We start from the raw sequence: 14,997 nt of genomic DNA, 5'->3' as shown, positions 1-14,997 counted from the left end.
GTGTGTGAGCTCACCTTGCCTCAGAGCCACCACCAGGTTTCGGCCATTGTCACACATGACCATGCCTGGCTGTAGGTTCAGCGGTGTCATCCAAACATCTGACTGCTCTTTCAGCGCTGTCCACAACTCTTCTGCATTGTGCGGTTTGTCACCTATGCAGATTATCTTCAGCACAGCCTGTTGCCGCTTGGCTGAGGCAGTGCTGCAGTGCTTCCAGCTTCTGACTGATGTGTTGATTTCAGAGATGGAGGATGAATAGGAGGAGGAGGTGCAGGAGCTGTAGACTGTGGGGGCAACCCTGATTGACATAGGGCCAGCAATCCTCAGCGTGGGGAGGATGTGTTCCATCTCAAGGTCCAACTGGGTCCGGCTTCCACTATGTTAACCCAGTGTGCCGTCATTGAGATGTACCGTCCCTGCCCACAAGCACTTGTCCACGTGTCCGTGGTTAGGTGGACTTTCCCGGTAACAGCATTGTTGAGGGCACGGGTAATGTTGTGGGACACATGCTGGTGTAATGCCGGTACGGCACACCGAGAGAAATAGTGGCGACTGGGGACCGAGTACCTTGGGATGACCGCCCCCATCAGGTTGCGGAATGCTTCCGTCTCAACAAGCCTAAAAGGCAGCATTTCTAGCACAAGCAGAAGAGAAATAATAGAATTGAGGACTGTGGCCTGTGGGGTGTTGGCTGGGTATTTCTGCTTGTGTTCCAAAGACTGGGTTATAGACAACTGAATGCTGTGCTGGGTCAAGGACGTGGACGGGCTTGCTGATGGTGCTGCTTGACTGTGGGCCACAAGAGGTGCAGGGCTAGAGGCATCTTCACATGCACGGTGTACTAGGGATTGGCTTCTATGCAAAACAGTGGAAGAAGCAGTGGTGTGACCAGCATGCAGTGGTCCTCGAGCCTGGGGTTCGGCCCACAAAGTCAGGTGCTTTGCTTGCATGTGCCTGATCATGCTGGTGGTCAGGCTGGTTGTTTTGCTACCCCTGCTGAAGCAGGCATGGCAGGTGCTGCAAATGGCCTGTTTAGGGTTATCGGCAGAGTCTTTAAAAAATAGCCAGACTCGGGAAGATCTCACAGGTGGAATGGCAACTTCACTCATGTTGGTGTTACAGGGAACGGATGCACGCCTTCTGTCTGTGGCCACCACACTGCTTCTTCCTGCCTGTTGGGGGATATGCCTCCTTCCCCATTTGTGCTGCTGTCCTCGCTACGCATGTCCTCCTGCCAGCTTGGGTCATTTACTATGACATCCACCACCTCGTCTTCCACATGTGCACCTTGCTCCTCCTCCTGACTTTCTAGAAATTAGGTCTCATCATGGTCCACCTCTTGTGACACTTTCCCACCATTGCCTTCGTGTGACTGGGGCTGGTCAAAGCTTTGGGCAGCTCTACATGCGATCTCATCTTTCCCCACTTCAAGTTGACCTGCAGAGATTTCTGAATCTTGAAATGGAAAACTGAACAGCTCTTCAGAGTGTCCAAGTGTGGGATCAGTTGTCTCAGGGTACTCGGCATGGTGGGAGGAAGGAGGATCAGGGTGAGGAATATCCTGGCCTCACTCACGGCTACTCAGACTTGACCGTGTGAAAGACAAGGTAGTGGTGGTGATGGCTAAGTGACTGGAAGCATTATCCGCTATCCAACCAACAACCGTTACACACTGCTCTGGCTTCAATAGTTGTGTGCTGCGGTACCCTAGAAACTGGGACAGGAATGTCGAGCGAGAAGATGTGGGTCTTTGTTGTTGCCCACTTTCACCTTGCCCACGGCCTCATCCTATGGATGCACCATCACGTCCACTTCCCCGTCCTTTGCCTCTTGCCTTAACCATTTTAAATGGACTACTGCACTATTTCAAATGCTCAACACAAATGTCTTTATTAGTAGCGAAATAATATGTGATCAGTATGCCTGCAAATCTATGATTTTTCAAACCCAAACACCAGGCAGGCCTCAGCCTGACCTAACAGACTGTATTCATGTTTTTTTTAAGTTAATTTATGCAAAATAGTGCTGTATTGAATTTGAGTATCACACAGCCAAAAAATAAGTACACCAGCCTCCAATGCCCAAACTTGGAGCACAGAGATATATGACGGCTGTAACGGAAACACCACACTGGCAAATCTGTAGCCTTTGAATTTTTTTGATACGAAATAGTGCTGTATAGAATTTGACTATCACACAGTCAAAAAATAAGTACACCGGCCTCCAATGACCAAACATGGAGCACGCAGATATATGAGGCCTTTTTCAGTGAATTTAAAACACCAAAAAAAAGGGAGCACAAGGGTCGCACAGACAACTATGCTACGTATGCCTGACAAACTATAACTTTTCAACAGGCCTCAGTATGACAGAACAGACTGTATTTTTTTTTTTGGGGGGGGGGGGATTTTTGAAAAAAATGAAGGAAAAATAAATATATAGACAGTAAATAAGCTGCAGCTGCAGGCAGTTATGGAGCTTTGGGAGGGATGCAGTGGGAGCAATGGACGCACATACAGTGCCTGCTGGCCTTGCACTGATGTGGATATGCTGTGCCCTGCCTACCTAGTGCTGCAATATCGGGACCCACAAATTAGCCCTAAAAAGGACTTTTGGTTTCTGAGGAGTTGTGGATGTAAGAGTTGCAGACCTACACTCTAAAACCACGATTCTGACCCTATCTCGGCAGCAGCTCTCCCTATTCTCGCTGAAACAGGAACAGAACGCGGCGAGCAGGGCGGCACCAGGTCTCTTATACTCGGGATGATGCTGTGCGGCCCAGCCAATCACTGCACGACACAACAAAGATGGCTGCCGCGTTTCATGGCCTGGCAGACAATCTCTGCACCATGATTGGGTCTCTAAAGTCCGCTAAAACTTCTGGGTGGAGACTGCAGTTACCGCCGAATAGTACCGGAAATGCTCGCTGCTCGCCGAGTACCCCGATACTCGGGCGAGTAACGAGTAGTGGCGAGCACGTTCACTCATCACTATTTCTGAACTCTTCCTGAGTTAAAAAATTAGTACTGTTGTTTCTAAATGATTATGAACTTGTTTTCTTTGCATTATTTGAGGTCTGAAAGCACTGTTTTTTTTTAATTTTGACCATTTTTCTTTGTTAGAAAAAAATACTAAATTTATTTCTTGAAAATTCTGAGACATGTCAGACGTTTATAGAATAAAAGAACAATTTACATTTTACTCAAAAATATACCTAGAAAGAGAAAAATCAGACAAACTGGACATTTTGCAGTGGTCTCTTAATTTTTGCCAGGGCTGTAAGTATAATTACAACTGTGATTTGTCAAAAATCACAGCTGACATCAAGCCCAGGGTTAGTAATAGAGAGGTGTCTATGAAACACCCCGTTTACTAACACTGTAAGTAAAAATAAAGAAACACATTAAAAACATGTACGGTAATTAAAATATAAAAACAGACACCCTCTTTCACCCATTTATCATCATCATCAAGGTCCCAAGACGATCCCCTGCTCCAATACATACAGAAGCCACAGTGACATCATAAAACGTGACCCCTCCCCGTGTCCGCCGTACACACACTAAGGGTGGCATGGAAGCCGCCACCTCTGAGGTCACTGGAGATTGCAGTTTGCGGTTATCACAGCACCCTCTGAGCTGTCAACTGTCACTTGAGGTGAACTCAAGGAGCACAGTGACCGGCAATACGCATAACCTGGCGGAAACATTGTAGTAGGTTGGATTGCCGGACTGCCCCCAGCGTGACACATCAGCACTACAGTACGGAAGTCCGACAGTGAACCAGTGGGATCATTACAGTGCATCAGATTGGTGAATCACTGGTGGACTGCGCTGCCCACTAGACTTTGTTATATACAGCAAGCTAAAGCTAAGTGGGCAGAAGGACCTGGTGTTTTAGCTTACTAAGTCTGGTATTAAACCACTCCAAGGGACCTGGTCCTTTATCCCACTTGGATTTAGCTTTCTCACAGTGAGCAGGCTAAATCCAAGTTGGCAGAAGGACCTGGTCCTTTATCCTGCTAGGTCTAGTATTAAAACACTCAGAGGGACCTGGTCCTTTATCCCACTTGGATTTAGCTTTCTCACAGAGAGCAGGCTAAATCCAAGTCGGCCGAAGGACCTGGTCCATTTGGCCAATAATTATAGTATTAACCCCTTCACAACGCATGATGCAGTTACATCATATATCATAAAAATATCAGAAAAAGAAATATCGCGTTTGCTCCATTTAAAAAAAAATAAATTTGGAATTGACGTGATCAGAAAGGTCTGACCAATCAAAATGTAAAATAATCTGATCAGCAAACGGCATAACGAGAAAAAAACTAGAAATGCCATAATTACTTTTTTTTGGTCACCACAACATTGTAATAAAATGAAATAAGAGGTGATCAAAACATGGTATCCGCGCCAAAATGGTATCAATAAGAACGTCCCGCCAAAATAAAAAAAATTCCCAACGGCGATGTGGATGGAAAAATAAATAAGTTATGGGAAGAAAAAAAAACGGAAAATCGCCCGAGGGTTAAAACACTCCTAGGTGCATGCATGGAAAAAATCTGTGGTTGTGTGATCTACAAAAATGATCACCAGTAAATAAAACGGGACGCGGATGAGATTGGTGCAGAATATTGTACACACTGGGATTACGGGGAAAATTCTTGCGTATAATTGTCACATATAAATAAAAGTGTAATCAGATGTCAGATCTAGTCTGCAGCTCAATATAACTGCAAAAAATCACAAGACAAGATTCATATCTATCTATATACAATGAGGGTCCTTCTATCTACTGGGATTTAGCATTCTTATATAGAGCAGGCTAAATCCAAGTCGGCTAAAGGCCCTGGTCCCTCTGCCGACTGGGAAATAGCCCACTCTGTGTGAGAAAGCTAAATCCCAGTGCACAGAAGGACCTGGTCCTTTAGCCGACTGGGATTTAGCTTTCTCACAGAGAGCAGGCTATTTCCAAGTCGGCAGAAGGACCTGGTCCATTTGGCCAATAATTATAGTATTGACCCCTTCACAACACATGATGCAGTTAGGCTACGTTCACATTTGCGTTGTGCGCCGCAGCGCACAACGCAAACAAAAACGCGGCAAAACGCACGCTAAAACGCTGCGTTTTGCGCCGCATGTGTCCTTTTTGGCCGAAAGTTGGACGCAAAAAAAATGCAACTTGAAGCGTTTCTTGCATCCAACGCTTGCGGCCATGCGGCGCAAAACGCAGCACAACGCATGTCCATGCGCCCCCATGTTAAATATAGGGGCGCATGACGCATGTGGCGCCGCTGCGGCGCCCGACGCTGCGGCGCGGACCACAAATGTGAACGTAGCCTTACATCATATATCATAAAAATATCAGAAAAAAAAATATCGCTTTTGCTCCATTTAAAAAAATAAATAAATTTGGAATTGACGTGATCAGAAAGGTCTGACCAATCAAAATGTAAAATAATCTGATCAGCAAACGGCATAACGAGAAAAAAAACGCCATAATTACGTTTTTTTTGGTCGCAGCAACATTGCAATAAAATGAAATAAGAGGTGATCAAAACATGGTATCCGCGCCAAAATGGTATCAATAAGAACGTCCCGCCAAAATAACAAAAAAATCCCAATGGCGATGTGGATGGAAAAATAAGTTATGGGAAGGAAATTAAAAAAAAAAAAAAACGGAAAATTGCCCGAGGGTTAAAACACTCCTAGGTGCATGCATGGAAAAAATCTGTGGTTGTGTGATCTACAAAAATGATCACCAGTAAATAAAACGGGACGCGGATGAGATTGGCGCAGAATATTGTACACACTGGGATTACGGGGAAAATTTGTGTGTATAATTGTCACATATAAATAAATGTGTAATCAGATGTCATATCCAGGCTGCAGCTCACTATAACTGCAAAAAATCACATGACAGTATTCATATCTATCTATACACAATAAGGGTCCTTCTATCTGCTGGGATTTAGCATTCTTATATAGAGCAGGCTAAATCCAAGTCGGCTAAAGGACCTGGTCCCTCTGCCGACTGGGAAATAGCCGGCTCTGTGTGAGAAAGCTAAATCCCAGTGCACAGAAGGACCTGGTCCTTTAGCCGACTGGGATTTAGCTTTCTCACACAGAGTGGGCTATTTCCAAGTCGGCAGAGGGACCAGGTCCTTTAGCCGACTTGGATTTAGCCACAACCCTTGGTAAATGCTAGAGTGTATGGGCTCCTTCCAGGTGTGACGTCATTTCCGGGGGCGTGTCCTACCGAGAGGGCGGCGTGTTCTCCAAGGCGGCAAAGGAAAGCAGCATGACAGCTTGTGGACGCCATGGAGGTCAGTGGTTTCAGGGTGAAAAATGCTACTTGCCGATCGCTATTCGCTATTGGGGGGAGGCCCTGTGGTGGTCGACCTACTTGTCTGTGTGGGGAGTGACCCGTGGTGGGATTTTGGGGGGCTCCGCTGCTGCTGGCTATTGTGGGGGACCCCTGCGGTGGGATTTTGGGGGGCTCCGCTGCTGCTGGCTATTGTGGGGGATCCCTGCGGTGGGATTTGGGGGGGCTCCGCTGCTGCTGGCTACTGTGGGGGACCCCTGCGGTGGGATTTGGGGGGCTCCGCTGCTGCTGGCTATTGTGGGGGACCCCTGCGGTGGGATTTGGGGGGGCTCGGCTGCTGCTGGTTATTGTGGGGGACCCCTGTGGTGAGATTTTGGGGGGCTCCGCTGCTGCTGGCTATTGTGGGGGACCCCTGTGGTGGGATTTTGGTGGGCTCCGCTGCTGCTGGCTATTGTGGGGGACCCCTGTGGTGGGATTTTGGGGGGCTCCGCTGCTGCTGGCTATTGTGGGGGACCCCTGTGGTGAGATTTTGGTGGGCTCCGCTGCTGCTGGCTATTGTGGGGGATCCCGGTGGTGGGATGTGGGGGATCCCGGTGGTGGGATTTGGGGGGGCTCGGCTGCTGCTGGCTATTGTGGGGGACCCCTGCTGTGGGATTTTGGGGGGCTCGGCTGTTGCTGGCTATTGTGGGGGACCCCTGTGGTGGGATTTTGGTGGGCTCCACTGCTGCTGGCTATTGTGGGGGATCCCTGCGGTGGGATTTGGGGGGGCTCCACTGCTGCTGGCTATTGTGGGGGACCCCTGCGGTGGAATTTTGGGAGGCTCCGCTGCTGCTGGCTATTGTGGGGGACCCCTGCGGTGGGATTTTGGTGGGCTCCGCTGCTGCTGGCTATTGTGGGGGATCCCTGCGGTGGGATTTTGGGAGGCTCCGCTGCTTCTGGCTATTGTGGGGGACCCCTGTGGTGGGATTTTGGGGGGCTCCGCTGCTGCTGGCTATTGTGGGGGACCCCTGCTGTGGGATTTTGGGGGGCTCGGCTGCTGCTGGCTATTGTGGGGGACCCCTGCGGTGGGATTTTGGGAGGCTCCGCTGCTGCTGGCTATTGTGGGGGACCCCTGCGGTGGGATTTTGGTGGGCTCCGCTGCTGCTGGCTATTGTGGGGGATCCCTGCGGTGGGATTTGGGGGGGCTCCGCTGCTGCTGGCTATTGTGGGGGACCCCTGCGGTGGGATTTTGGGGGGCTCGGCTGCTGCTGGCGATTGTGGGGGACCCCTGCGGTGGGCTTTTGGGAGGCTCCGCTGCTGCTGGCTATTGTGGGGGACCCCTGTGGTGGGATTTTGGGGGGCTCCGCTGCTGCTGGCTATTGTGGGGGATCCCTGCGGTGGGATTTTGGGGGGCTCCGCTGCTGCTGGCTATTGTGGGGGACCCCTGCGGTGGGATTTTGGGGGGCTCTGCTGCTGCTGGCTATTGTGGGGGATCCCTGCGGTGGGATTTGGGGGGGCTCCGCTGCTGCTGGCTATTGTGGGGGACCCCTGCGGTGGGATTTGGGGGGGCTCGGCTGCTGCTGGTTATTGTGGGGGACCCCTGTGGTGAGATTTTGGGGGGCTCCGCTGCTGCTGGCTATTGTGGGGGACCCCTGTGGTGGGATTTTGGTGGGCTCCGCTGCTGCTGGCTATTGTGGGGGATCCCGGTGGTGGGATTTGGGGGGGCTCCGCTGCTGCTGGCTATTGTGGGGGACCCCTGTGGTGGGATTTTGGGGGGCTCCGCTGCTGCTGGCTATTGTGGGGGACCCCTGTGGTGAGATTTTGGTGGGCTCCGCTGCTGCTGGCTATTGTGGGGGATCCCGGTGGTGGGATTTGGGGGGGCTCGGCTGCTGCTGGCTATTGTGGGGGACCCCTGCTGTGGGATTTTGGGGGGCTCGGCTGTTGCTGGCTATTGTGGGGGACCGCTGCGGTGGTATTTTGGGGGGCTCCGCTGCTGCTGGCTATTGTGGGGGATCCCTGCGGTGGGATTTTGGGAGGCTCCGCTGCTGCTGGCTATTGTGGGGGACCCCTGTGGTGGGATTTTGGTGGGCTCCACTGCTGCTGGCTATTGTGGGGGATCCCTGCGGTGGGATTTGGGGGGGCTCCACTGCTGCTGGCTATTGTGGGGGACCCCTGCGGTGGAATTTTGGGAGGCTCCGCTGCTGCTGGCTATTGTGGGGGACCCCTGCGGTGGGATTTTGGTGGGCTCCGCTGCTGCTGGCTATTGTGGGGGATCCCTGCGGTGGGATTTTGGGAGGCTCCGCTGCTTCTGGCTATTGTGGGGGACCCCTGTGGTGGGATTTTGGGGGGCTCCGCTGCTGCTGGCTATTGTGGGGGACCCCTGCTGTGGGATTTTGGGGGGCTCGGCTGCTGCTGGCTATTGTGGGGGACCCCTGCGGTGGGATTTTGGGAGGCTCCGCTGCTGCTGGCTATTGTGGGGGACCCCTGCGGTGGGATTTTGGTGGGCTCCGCTGCTGCTGGCTATTGTGGGGGATCCCTGCGGTGGGATTTGGGGGGGCTCCGCTGCTGCTGGCTATTGTGGGGGACCCCTGCGGTGGGATTTTGGGGGGCTCGGCTGCTGCTGGCGATTGTGGGGGACCCCTGCGGTGGGCTTTTGGGAGGCTCCGCTGCTGCTGGCTATTGTGGGGGACCCCTGTGGTGGGATTTTGGGGGGCTCCGCTGCTGCTGGCTATTGTGGGGGATCCCTGCGGTGGGATTTTGGGGGGCTCCGCTGCTGCTGGCTATTGTGGGGGACCCCTGTGGTGGGATTTTGGGGGGCTCTGCTGCTGCTGGCTATTGTGGGGGATCCCTGCGGTGGGATTTGGGGGGGCTCCGCTGCTGCTGGCTATTGTGGGGGACCCCTGCGGTGGGATTTGGGGGGGCTCGGCTGCTGCTGGTTATTGTGGGGGACCCCTGCGGTGGGATTTTGGGGGGCTCCGCTGCTGCTGGCTATTGTGGGGGACCCCTGTGGTGGGATTTTGGGGGGCTCGGCTGTTGCTGGCTATTGTGGGGGACCGCTGCGGTGGTATTTTGGGAGGCTCCGCTGCTGCTGGCTATTGTGGGGGACCCCTGCGGTGGTATTTTGGGGGGCTCCGCTGCTGCTGGCTATTGTGGGGGATCCCTGCGGTGGGATTTTGGGAGGCTCCGCTGCTGCTGGCTATTGTGGGGGACCCCTGTGGTGGGATTTTGGTGGGCTCCGCTGCTGCTGGCTATTGTGGGGGATCCCTGCGGTGGGATTTGGGGGGGCTCCGCTGCTGCTGGCTATTGTGGGGGACCCCTGCGGTGGGATTTTGGGAGGCTCCGCTGCTGCTGGCTATTGTGGGGGACCCCTGCGGTGGGATTTTGGTGGGCTCCGCTGCTGCTGGCTATTTTGGGGGATCCCTGCGGTGGGATTTTGGGGGGCTCCGCTGCTTCTGGCTATTGTGGGGGACCCCTGTGGTGGGATTTTGGGGGGCTCCGCTGCTGCTGGCTATTGTGGGGGATCCCGGTGGTGGGATTTGGGGGGGGCTCCGCTGCTGCTGGCTATTGTGGGGGACCCCTGCTGTGGGATTTTGGGGGGCTCGGCTGCTGCTGGCTATTGTGGGGGACCCCTGCGGTGGGATTTTGGGAGGCTCCGCTGCTGCTGGCTATTGTGGGGGACCCCTGCGGTGGGCTTTTGGGAGGCTCCGCTGCTGCTGGCTATTGTGGGGGACCCCTGTGGTGAGATTTTGGTGGGCTCCGCTGCTGCTGGCAATTGTGGGGGATCCCTGCGGTGGGATTTGGGGGGGCTCCGCTGCTGCTGGCTATTGTGGGGGACCCCTGCGGTGGGATTTTGGGGGGCTCGGCTGCTGCTGGCTATTGTGGGGGACCCCTGTGGTGGGCTTTTGGGAGGCTCCGCTGCTGCTGGCTATTGTGGGGGACCCCTGTGGTGGGATTTTGGTGGGCTCCGCTGCTGCTGGCTATTGTGGGGGATCCCGGTGGTGGGATTTGGGGGGGCTCCACTGCTGCTGGCTATTGTGGGGGACCCCTGCTGTGGGATTTTGGGGGGCTCGGCTGCTGCTGGCTATTGTGGGGGACCCCTGCGGTGGGATTTTGGGAGGCTCCGCTGCTGCTGGCTATTGTGGGGGGACCCCTGTGGTGGGGTTTTGGTGGGCTCCGCTGCTGCTGGCTATTGTGGGGGGACCCCTGTGGTGGGGTTTTGGTGGGCTCCGCTGCTGCTGGCTATTGTGGGGGACCCCTGTGGTGGGGTTTTGGTGGGCTCCGCTGCTGCTGGCTATTGTGGGGGACCCCTGTGGTGGGATTTTGGTGGGCTCCGCTGCTGCTGGCTATTGTGGGGGATCCCTGCTGTGGGATTTTGAGGGGCTCCGCTGCTGCTGGCTATTGTGGGGGACCCCTGCGGTGGGATTTTGGGGGGCTCTGCTGCTGCTGGCTATTGTGGGGGACTCCTGCGGTGGGATTTTGGGAGGCTCCGCTGCTGCTGGCTATTGTGGGGGACCCCTGTGGTGGGCTTTTGGGGGGACCTGCTGCTGCTTGCTATTGTGGGATTTTGTGGGGGGGGACTGCTGCTGGCTGTTGTGGTGGACTTCTGTGGTAGGCAACCTGCTTTTGTGAGGGGGGCTGCAGGCTATTGGGGGACCCCTGACCTGCTTGTGGGGGGGGGGCGACCTGCTGCATGCAATTGGGGGTGACCCATTTTAGTGGGGGGGTGACCTGCTTGTGGGGGGGGGACCTGCTGCTGGCAATTGGGGGGACCCCTGTGGTGGGATTTAGGGGTGACCTGCTTATGGGGAGACTTGTTTGGGGTGGGAGACCTGCTGCTGGCTATTGGAGTGACCCCTGTGGTGTGATTTGGGGGCGACCTGCATGCGGGGGACCCCTTTTAGTGAGGGTGACCTGCTTATGGTTGGGTTTGGGGAGGCGACCTGCTTGTTGCGGGACCCCTTTTAGTGGGGGCGACCTGCTTGTGGAGGGGTGACCTGCTGATGGCTATTGATGGGCCCCTGTGGTGGGGTTTGGGGGTGACCTGCTGGCTATTGTTGGGGACCCCTGTGGTGGGGTTTGGAGGTGACGTGCTGCTTACGGGGTGGACCCCTTTTAGTGGGGGCGACCTGCTGCTGGCTATTGGGGAGACCCTGGTGATGGGGTATGAGGGAGACATGCTTGTGGTCGGGTTTTGGGAGGGCGTGACCTGCTGTCTATTTGGGGGGACCCTTGTGGTGGATGTGGGGGGAGACCTGCTGCAAGCTATTGGGGGACCCCTGTGGTGGGATGCGGGGGTGACCTGCTTGTGGTGGGATGTGGGGAGGCGACCTGCATGTGAGGGGTGACCTGCTGCAGGCTATTTGGGGGACCCCTGTGGTGAGATTTGAGGGCGACCTGCTTGTCGTTGAATGTGGGGAGGCGACCTGCTTGTCGTTGAATGTGGGGAGGCGACCTGCTTGTCGTTGAATGTGGGGAGGCGACCTGCTTGTCGTTGAATGTGGGGAGGCGACCTGCTTGTCGTTGAATGTGGGGAGGCGACCTGCTTGTCGTTGAATGTGGGGAGGCGACCTGCTTGTCGTGGAATGTGGGGAGGCGACCTGCTTGTCGTGGAATGTGGGGAGGCGACCTGCTTGTCGTTGAATGTGGGGAGGCGACCTGCTTGTCGTGGAATGTGGGGAGGCGACCTGCTGCTGGCTATTGGGGGGATCCCGTGGTGGGATTTGGGGATGACCTGCTGCTTACAGATGGAACCCTTTTATTGGGGGGTGACCTGCTGCTTACTGGGGGATCCCTTTTATTGGGGGCGACCTGCTTATGGGTTGGGTTTGGGGGGGGGGGCTGAAGAGGGTTTAAGCTGGGTGGGGGGTGGACATCGAAGGGGGTGTGTGCTGGATGGGGGGGGTCCACGTCCGATGGGTGTTGGATGTCCGATGGGGGTTTGTGGGGGTTGGACGTCCGAAGGGGGTGTGTGCTGGGTGGGGGGGTCCACGTCCGATGGGGGTTTGTGCTCGGGAGGGTAGGGTCCACGTGTGATGGGGGTTTGTGCTGGGTGGGGGGTCTGCATCTGGGGGTTTGCTGGGTGGGGGGTTCCGCGTCCGGTGGGGGTTGGACGTCCGATGGTGGTTTGTGGGGGTTGGACGTCCGATGGGGGTTGGACGTCCGATGGGGGTTTGTGGGGGTTGGACGTCCGATGAGAGTTTAAGCTGGGGTGGCGTTCGATTGGAGGGGGTGTCTGATGGGATTTATGGTTGGGGCAGGGGGCGCCATATTTGGATTTACGCTTGAGGGGAGGGAATGTCTGGTGGGCTTTGGATTTATCCTGTGGGGTCCGCTGGTTAATGTGAGGTGGATGTTCCTGACTGGGGGAGCGAGGTTATGCTGTGTGGCCATCTGGTTGATGTGGGGGGGGGGGGGCTAATGCTTCATTGGGGTACACAAAAAAAATATGAGTGTATGCTGCTTATGCTGCTATGCAAAAAAAAAAGGTATTTCCCTGTAGAGTAGGCCACACCACCAACTGGCACGAAGCTAATCCTTTTTAGCTTAATGTCAGTAGGAGGCAGACATGGGTCTGGACCACCCAGCTCAGTTCTGACTTAGGTTTTGGGGGGGGGTTTTTATTAACGATTTTCCTTTTTCTTTTTTTTTTTTTTTTTTTTTTTTTCAGATACGGCTTTTGAGGGCGACAGTGGAATTGTCACTCTAATCTCCCACCTAGAATTGTCACTACCATATCATCTGTGGTCTACGAGGCAAGGCCCTAACACATCAAAAGTGTTTGTGGTTCCCCAGAGGACGGTCCATGCCACGAATCCCCCTACCCTCTGGCCCCCCCAGAGCCAGATAGAGTAGGGAGGGAAGACTAATCCGTTATGTGCCAGCCGCCGAAAGGTCTGCGTCCAGGTTATTCCATGCCCATCTTCATCATCGGTCTGTGAAGAATGATGTGTGACCTTCAGGACAGGTATACCCTACCAGGCAGTGAGGGGGCTACTTTAAAAAAAAATAAAAAAAAAATGGAAAGGACAGGACAAGTATGTCCTAGTTTGCCCCTGAGCAATATGGACATCTTCTGGGGAAACCTTCCTATTCATGCAGCCTCCATGTTTTCCAGAGGCTCCTGTGACCCTGCTCTTAAAATATCCAGGCTTCGGTCAAGGCCTTCTCTGGTGACCGGTCCACACCGCCAGTGCCCTGAACAATCATGCACACCAACTTTCTAGTGTGTCCTACTCTGCACCTATCAGTTTAAGAGTACTTCGCTTCTGCAACAGAGGACTAAAGTCTGCCTCCCAAGAGATCTGCTGTTCAATTTTGGTTGTTTTGGAAATGTTCTGTCCAAAAAACCGACGGGACAACTCTCCGACCCGCCAGGAAAAGATGAGACCTTCCTTTAGGCCAACCCCCTCCTGGCATCCATGAACCCACCAGCACTGGTCTGCTAGGCCTGGATCTAGCAGACTCTCTTCGACATGATGGGGCGTTCCCACCTTGGATGTTTCTCAGGGTCGGCTGCCGTGTCCTTCACAATTCAAGGCCGGTATTACGATCTCTGGTCTGGGACACCGAAACCTCAGACATTGGAGGCAGGCCTGGGGGGAACAGAGCCACATACCAAACCGACAGTCCAACCCGCATGCACCAACAGCATACTACAGTTTTACAATACTTTAGAAATGCATAAAATGAAACAAGCAAAGGCATAAAGTTATTCAATGCAAAAAAATGCAGTTTTATAAAATTGGAAATGTTTCTATATCTAATGGTAAAATGATATTTATCCAGTATTTCTATAAGTAAAAGTCTGAGATTTCTGTGGGAAATGGTAATTTGTTCCTCTTAAACCAGTTCTGAATGTAAATAAAACATTGCTCTGATGAAGTCTCCACATTGTATTTTCGTCTTTCATTTCATGTGTAGGGCAGGACAAGCCCATGATGTATCTGTGTAACACATGTAAGGTGCTATAATAACAGCCTTAGGCTGGTTTCACACCAGCGTTCGGCAGGGCTGCGGATGGCAGCCTTCTTCCTCCGTTAAGGCTACTTTCACACTAACGTCGCTTGCTGTACGTCTCAATGCGTCATTTTGGAGAAAAAACGCATCCTGCAAAGTTGCCTGCATGATGCGTTTTTTCTCCATAGACTTTCATTAGCAACACATTGGGACGGATTGCCACACGTCGCATCCATCATGCGACAGATGCGTCGTGTTTTGGCGGACCGTCGGCACAAAAAAAGTTCCATGTAACTTTTTTGTGCGTCGAGTCCGCCATTTTCGACCGCGCATGCGTGGCCGAAAATCCGCCCCCTCCTCCCCGGAACTCACAATAGGCCCCGGATGCGTTGTAAAACTGCCTCCGCTGCCCACGTTGTTCTACATAAAACACACTGTCCGTCGGGCCGACGGTTTGCGACTGCCCGTACCGACTGACTAGTGTGAAAGTAGCCTTAGCCCTGCTCACTGCCACAACTCTTCATTCAGTTCCGCCTACGTCTGCATGCGTCCTGCATACCCTATCTTTAATATTGGGTACGCAGGCCAAGCGGATGCCTCCGCATGCGTTGTTTCAACGCTGCGCCGACTGCAATAAAATGCAACATGTTGCGTTCGACGCAGTTCAGCGCATCTTCAAAATGAGGCATGCCTGTGTACCCAATGTTAGATAGGGGACGCATGCAGACTTAGGCGGAG

General features: G+C 53.7%; 1 long non-coding RNA gene across 1 annotated transcript; it reads left to right on the top strand.

Moving 5' to 3' along the window:
* The first annotated feature begins 6,241 nt into the window (after nt 1-6,241).
* LOC143765258 (uncharacterized) lies at nt 6,242-14,180 on the top strand. The gene is made up of 3 exons (XR_013213350.1): nt 6,242-6,325; nt 12,971-13,267; nt 13,418-14,180. It is a non-coding gene; the product is annotated as an uncharacterized LOC143765258 (long non-coding RNA).
* Nucleotides 14,181-14,997: the final 817 nt, after the last annotated feature.

This window comes from Ranitomeya variabilis, chromosome 4 (genome assembly GCF_051348905.1).
Source record: "Ranitomeya variabilis isolate aRanVar5 chromosome 4, aRanVar5.hap1, whole genome shotgun sequence".
Lineage (NCBI taxonomy): Eukaryota > Metazoa > Chordata > Amphibia > Anura > Dendrobatidae > Ranitomeya > Ranitomeya variabilis.
This window is presented reverse-complemented; position numbering and strand designations above follow the sequence as displayed.